The sequence below is a fragment of the Arachis duranensis genome, chromosome 4 (assembly GCF_000817695.3).
Source record: "Arachis duranensis cultivar V14167 chromosome 4, aradu.V14167.gnm2.J7QH, whole genome shotgun sequence".
Classification (NCBI taxonomy): Eukaryota; Viridiplantae; Streptophyta; class Magnoliopsida; order Fabales; family Fabaceae; genus Arachis; species Arachis duranensis.
Window position 1 is genome coordinate 2,024,772 of NC_029775.3, and position 7,684 is coordinate 2,032,455.

The 7,684-nt window shown below is 29.4% G+C and overlaps 1 protein-coding gene and 1 pseudogene across 1 annotated transcript in view; one reads left to right on the forward strand and one right to left on the reverse strand.

Moving 5' to 3' along the window:
• The window catches only part of LOC107482808 (cysteine proteinase inhibitor-like), a 3,458-nt gene extending 2,121 nt beyond the window's left edge, over positions 1 to 1,337 (forward strand). Inside the window, exon 3 of the mRNA XM_052261145.1 lies at positions 1,153 to 1,337. The gene's annotated coding sequence lies outside the window, so the exon portion shown is untranslated. The remainder of the gene's footprint in view (positions 1 to 1,152) is intronic.
• Positions 1,338 to 3,746: 2,409 nt separating this feature from the next.
• LOC107482586 (probable mitochondrial adenine nucleotide transporter BTL1) lies at positions 3,747 to 7,631 on the reverse strand (annotated as a pseudogene).
• Between the last annotated feature and the right edge of the window lie 53 nt (positions 7,632 to 7,684).

Here is a 7,684-nt window from a genome sequence, read left to right on the forward strand (position 1 = left end):
ATCTTGATTATATTGTTAATCCTATAGATTTAAAAAAATCAATTTTTAATTTTTATATATTATTTCAAATGTAAGATTTAATTTAAAGATAAAATTATTTTGAAAAAATTCCATTCTCTTCTCGTAAGAAATGCTAAAATGACACTCCTCTATCTATAAAATATGCATTTCTCTCCCTTATAACCTTTAAAAAACTCTCTCTTTAATCCATTTTAAATTTTTGTGTTAACTAACATTAACTTTATCTATTTTTCAAGAAAAAATAAATTATTTTTTAGAAAAATACTTTTTAGTAAAAATTTTATTTTTGTATTATTAAATTTTGCTTATCAAAATATTCTTTAATAAATTAATTTTTTATTGATTAAATTGTATTTTTATTAAAATATTTTTTAAAGAAATTAATAATTAATTTATTTTTTTCTAAAATATGTTTCAATAATTTTTTAATTATTAAATTGTGATTTTACCAAAATTTTTATTTAAAAATTATTTTTATATTTTATTATTAATTTTTCGATATCAATATATATTATTTTAACCTTAAATAAAAAAATTTTTATCACTGTTAATATGAACTTTTTTATTTAATGTTAAAATAATATATATTAATATCGAAAAATTAATAGTAAAATATAACTATAACTGTTAATAAAAATTTTGGTAAAATCACAATTTAATAATTAAAAAAATTATTGAAGGATATCTTAAAAAATATTTTGATAAATATACAATTTAATCAATAAAAAATAATTTATTAAAAGATATTTTGATAAGTAAAATTTAATAATAAAAAATAAAATTTTTGCTAAAAAGTATTTTTGTAAAAGATAATTTATTTTTTTTGAAAAATAGATAAAATTAACATTAGTTAACACAAAAAATTTACAATAAATTAAAGAGAAAGTTTTTTAACCGTTATAAAAAAATATATATATTTTATAAATAAAGAGAAAAAAAAAGTGTTATTTTAACATTTTTTAAGAAAAAAAAAGTGGAATTCTCTCAATTATTTTTTATTCATAGAGATTATCAAAGATATCATTACAAACAAAAATTCAATTTAATTTACCTAGCTGACCTCATCTTTCAAAGTTTCTAATATTCGCAAATTCATTATTGTTTTCCTAATTCCTGTGTCGTGTGTTGTAGGTTTTACGTTACTCAAAAACAGGGCAGGATTATTGAAGAGATATGAAGCAATAAAAATGTGTATATTATCATAATTACATACATTAATATGTGTGTTCAACGTAACTATTCATTATCCCAGCAAATATGTGATTCAGTATGGTGTAATTCAAAATAACGTGGAATGTAGTGTAAATTGAAGTTTACTAGAAATGTATAGTGTTGTAAATTAACGTTAAATCTAAATAAATATGAATTGAATATTTGTTCATTTGTTGCGATTTTATTTATTTTATTTTATTGAGAAAGTTTAGAGACTAATATTTTTATTATAATTTGATTAACAGAAAAGTTCTGCATATGCTTTATAAGTTAATTAACGAATAAAAACCCAAAACGCGTTGTAAGGGTTACGTCCCATGCACGCGCTATATAAAGATCCCGCGTATATATAACTATCAAATTTAAAAGATTTGTTTCCTTCTTCGTCTCCTTATTTCTAGATTTGCTCGTTCTCCTTATTTCCTTCTTCGTTCTTCTTCTCGTTCTTCTCTCTCTGTAACTCAAGCTTCGTTTTCTATTCGATTTTTTGTTTTTTGAAATCAAAGTTTGAACTCATTTTGAAGATAATGGATGATTCAACCTCAGATTGTCAGCTGAATCAGGGTGAAGTGGATTATGAATTTGAATCTAATGAAGTTCCTGAGGTTTGATTTACATACGATTACTCTGATTTTTGTTGTAGTAATTTGTATAGCATTGTGTAGCTGAATAATTCGTAAATATTGACTGTAAAACTAACGCGTGAACATAAATCGGTGGATTGATTCTAATGTATTAGTTTTGATTTATTATCTGGAATTTATAGCAGACGTTCGGGTGTATATCAGAACTTTTTGGGTGTATTTTTGCAGGAAGTGTGGGTGTATTTACAATTTATGGCTTTTTCTGTTATTTTAGCTGAGTTGTTGTTGTTCGGGTGTATTATATCAGACATGATTTGGTGTGTTTTTAATTTTTGATATGGTGTATTCTGCAGCATGTGTATTTACAGTTTATTATTTTTTTGTTATTTTAGCTGAGTTGTTGTCGTTCGGGTGTATTATATCAGACATGATTGGGTGAATTTTTATTTTTTGTCATGGTGTATTATGCAGCCTGTGTATTTACAGTTTATGGCTTTTATTGTCATTTTAGTTGAGTTGTTACTGTTCGGGAGTATTATATCAGCAATGATTGGGTGTATTTTTAGTTTTTGACATGGTGTATTCTGCAGCCTCTTTCTGTTGTTGGTGACCAGTTTGTTTCGAAGGTTGGAATGACCTTTACCACCCTTGAAGATGCTGGAAAATTTTACAGAAACTACGCCAAGGCTGCAGGTTTTTCTACAAGAGTTCGGAGTACAAATAGGAAGGAAAACGAGATTAAGAATCAATTGATTACATGTAGCAGAGAGAAAAAATGAAAATTTAAAATATCTTTGACCGAGAAGACGAATCCGACAGCCGGTTTAAACTGTCCTGCAAGAATTTATATACACACATTGAAGGATGTTGGTGCTTGGATCATTTCAAAGGTTGTGCTGGATCATTCACACTCTTGCTGTCTAAGTAAAGCAGAGATGCTCAAACAGCACAGCAAACTAAGCAGAGATGTTCAAGGACGTGTTATGAATTATCAGTTCAGTGTACCAGTAGCAGCGGATAACTCTTTGGGTGTATAGTTACAGAATATGGGTGTAAAAGCACTATTGTTTTGGGTGTATTTTTGTGAATTTTCTTGTGTTTCACATTTTACATATATATACATATATATGTTTCACAATATGCTGTTTATGTTATAAAATATTGTTTGTTTTTTTTATTATGGTTTAAGGGTTTAAGGGTTTATGGTTTTAGGGTTTTAGGATTTTAGGGTTTAGTGTTTAGGTTTTAGGGTTTAGGGTTTAGGATTTAGTTTTAAGGGTTTAGTGTTTAAGGTTTTAGGGTTTAGGGCTTAGGGTTTAGGGTTCAGGGTTTTAGGGATAAAGCATCAGGGGATATAATTTTGGGTGTATATTCAACTTTATTTGGGTGTAAAAAATGTCAGGTCATGTGTGTATATTTGGTTTGATATTTTCCTTCATATTATAGTACCTGTAATTCAGACATTTGGTTTAGAGTTTTAGGGTTTAGGGTTTATGTTTTTAGGGTTTAGGGTTTAGGGTTTATGGTTTAGGTTTTTAGGGTTTATGGTTTAGGGTTTTGGTTTTAGTGTCTAGGGTTTAGGGTTTAAGGTTTAGAGTTCAGGGTTTTAGGGATAAAGCATCAGGGGATAGAATTTTGGGTGTATATTCAACTTTCTTTTGGGTGTAAAAAATGTCAGGTCATGGGTGTATATTTAGTTTGATGTTTTTCTTCATATTATTGTACATGTAATTCAGACATTTTGAATACAGCAGAGAGAATTTTACTCATAATTGGTAAATTTTTACAGCATGTGTTCAATTTGTTACATTAATCAGTTACATCAATCATATAATAGTTACATTAATCAGTGTTAATATCCTTAGAATCTATCTGACACTTGGGTGTAAGTTGTGTATTCGTTTGCATTAATCAGTGGCGGGATGTGCATCAAGCCACCAAATCCCTAACAATTGTTTTCTTCTTCTCGCTCATGTTTCTGAATTTCTCATTTAACAAATGGGTTGCACACTTAAGGTCTTTGGTTTGCTGTAAACAAAGCAAAATTATAGTCAGATATATTTCTATTATATAAAAATAATTTCATCTAAGACATATATTTGTTCTTACATTTTTTCCAGCTTGGTTTCTGCCTGCCATTTTTTCTGAAATGAAAAATACACCCATAGATATCAGTAAGATACACCCATAGATATCAGTCAGATACACCCATAGATATGAGTCAGATACACCCATACATATTATTCAGATACACCCATAAATATGAGTCAGATACACCCATAGATATGAATCAAATACACCCATAGATATCAGTCAGATACACCCATAAATATCAGTAAGATACACCCATACATATGATTCACATACACCCATATATATGAGTCAGATATACCCATAGATATCAGTCAGATATTACTCAAACATGCATTAATATACAACGTCAAGCAACATTACAAGGTGAAGCAATATACACCCATGGACAAGCAAATATTAGAACAGTTGCAAGTGATCACTATACTATAGTATATCAGTTCAGAAATATACACCCAACAAAATACTCCATATACACTCACCAAATCAAGCAATATACTTCCAAAAATCAATTACCAGAAGAACTAGAACAACAAGAATAGTAACAACTAGAACAACTAATAAGAACAGTATAACCTAGAACCAATAATAACATTAAAACCTAGAACAAGTAGAACATTAAAAACTGTAAAACCTAGAAGAACGTAGAAGAACAGTAAAACCTAGAAGAACAGTAAAACCTAGTTCTTCGTTTTCGAAATCTGGAAAATATAGAGGATGAGTAAAATAGTAACGTAACGTACCTTGAGTATTATAACTTTGTTTTTTCTAGAGATTCTTGATCGAGAGTTCTATGTTGTGTTGATGGAGTATTCTGATTTTCGCGACGATTACTATCTCTGCCATTTGCATTGTTGCTCGAAAATAGAACGGTTATATTTTCTTCGAATGGCTTGGAGAAGTGGAAGAGTGCGCCATTAAGGAGCGATTTTTGCGAAGCGCGAGTGTTGAATAGAGCGCATGAATGTTACGCTCCATTCAAAGTAATTCAGTGCGCGTGTGCAAGGAGTGTGGGCTGGGAGCTTGTATGACTTGTAGGGCCTTTTTGCTTGTATGTGTAGCAGGCCCGTTTGATTAATACTTAGCTCTCAAAAGAAAAGTGAATCATACCATTAGATATAATCTCATACTATTAAAAATACTAATAATAACTAATTAATCATGGCTATAAATCACAAAATTTACTGGCTCCTAGCACTCTTCTATTTTATTTTTGTATAAAGAAAAATATTTTAATACAATTGAATAATTAATTCTTTGCAAATTATATTGACACATATTCTATCATCTTTACTTGGGTTCTGAACTTATTTAGACTAGTTTTTTAAAATAAGATTTTGTTAAGGAATAAAATTTTACATCTAAACAAATTAAAATATTTAGTGAAGTCTAATCAAGTTGTTATAGCTGTTAGGTTTCTTCTTCTTTTTCGTTTCTCTTATTCGTCTTCTTCTTACTAACATTTCGGTTGCTGTTTTTTTTCTTCTTCTTTCTTCTCTTATTTTTTTTATTATTATCATCACTACTACCATCACTACATTCTCCTCTTCCTCTTCCTTTTATTCATTTTGATTTCTTCTTTTCATTTGTCTTCCTTCTCCATCATCATCATCATGATCATTATTATTACCTAAATTTTAAATGAATGAAAAATAAAAAACTAAAAAAATGTTTTGTAGTTAGTCTTATGTACTCTTCATGTACTCTTACTATAATTAATTATCATCTAACATTAATTATCATCTTCATGTAAGTAATATTATCCGTTAAAATAATACTTGATTATTTCAGAAGTTTCTAACTATAATCAAATAGAGTGGAGAGAGAGTTGCAAGTAAATGTAAATTACAGAATTAGAGTGTGCTACTTCCATCTTCGAGAAATACTTGAGATCACCAAAATCTTTTATTTCGAATTCCTTCAAACCTTCTTCTCGAATCAATTCTGAAGGTGCAGCTGCCATGTTTGGCGGACACTTACTTTGCAAAGCTCCCACCATTAGCCGCTTCCTCGCCACAGACTTCTTATGTTTAGTTTGACGGTATGACTTCTTTATTGTATCATACATGAAGTAATAATATGGCAGACTTCAAGTAAATAATTTTACTGCAATGCTCAAATTAAGGTAGACTTCAGGACTTACACAGTCAACTGATCCTTAAGAATCTCACGAGGGTGACAAGAGTGTGTTGGCAATTCTACAACTGCCCCGGTCACGGCAGGACAAAGATAAGTTCATGATGAAACCTATCTGCAAACTGGGGCATTCTTCCTGTTTCTGTTTGTTTTGGAAAGATGTCATTGCCCGTTTTACACACTCAAAGGTGCCAAGCTCAATAGCCTGTGTAGGAATTATACGAAACATATTGATGGTGTTTCCAGCCCACAATCTTTGCTAACCCTGCTCTTCTATAAGCTGAACAAGGCTACCAGCGATATTTTTGGAGCCAACACCAACGAACATTCTTATTCTGATGGTTTCAAGAGGGCAAAGTATGGCTTTAGTCATGGCTCCTGCGAGTTTCTCGCTAACAAACTCGCCAACCTCCTTAGTCATCAGAAATTTTCGGAAGGTGTGTGTAAGAGTTTGGTAGTTAAGAGGCGGAGTCTTTATCAAATTCCATAATGATCGAGAGATGTCTTCGAAGACACCTGTTTCTTCACCTTCTTCTGCTATTCCTGAGAATGAGAGTGAAAGTGAAAGTGAGAGGCAGAAGGGAGTTTTAGTGACATTTTAGATCTTAGATAACAGATATTTTGTTTTGGAGTTTTAGCAAAATTTCTGTCTCTGTGCAAATATTTATTTTTTCGTTTTTTAGTTTGCGGCGGTGAAATGTGTAGTTGGTAGCTAGCTATGATAGGATTGCCTTGAATTCGGCCTATCACTAGTTAAATTAAAAACTTAAGGCTATGGATGGCGTCCTTAGGCCTAGGCCGAGGCCTGAAACCAGTTGGTTAGGATAGTACTTTCCTTTGGCATCTTTTGTATGTTCTATTTGAGAAATTTTTTGTTTCTTATTTCCTCCTATCATATCCTCAAATTATATTAATTCAGCTTTAATTTTAGTTAACCATATAAATCATATTGTTGCTAGGATTTGCGTGACTAAAAAAATTGGTTCTTTTTATTTTAAAATTTGTTATGATTAACCTTATGTATTCATTATGTACTCCAATTATAATTAGTTATCATTAATATTAAACTAAAAAATAATAATCTAGGTAACAATTATTATTATTATATAGTTATCGGCATTTTTTTTGTTGTTATCGTCGTTATTATTATTATTATCATTATCGTTGAATTTTTGTTATATTAATGACGTCGTTTGATCCAAAATTAATTTGAATGTATTTTTTTTAATAATTCAATATTGTTTGTGTGCTTGTTTTCGAAGTATCGCAATCATTAAGTAATTTAGCGTAAAAACTAAGAAATTTATCTATACTTGTTACTAAATTTCGGTGTATTTTTACTTTGATAAATTTTGCATAATTCAACACTCTTCCTCTTTCTTCTTATCTTTTTCTTCTTCTTTTCATCATCATCTTTTTTTATTTTTTTAAATTTTTATTTTTATTATTAAAAATTTATCAAATATACTAAAAAATGAAGAGTATAACAAAAAATAAAAAATATGTGGGATTCAAAATATTTTATAAGCAATTTGGAAATGATATCGATAATACATTTAATCTCCTAGTACCATCAAGACTTATCATGTTAGCTAGAATTGTCTTATAAATATTGACCTAGGACAAAAATAATCTAACAA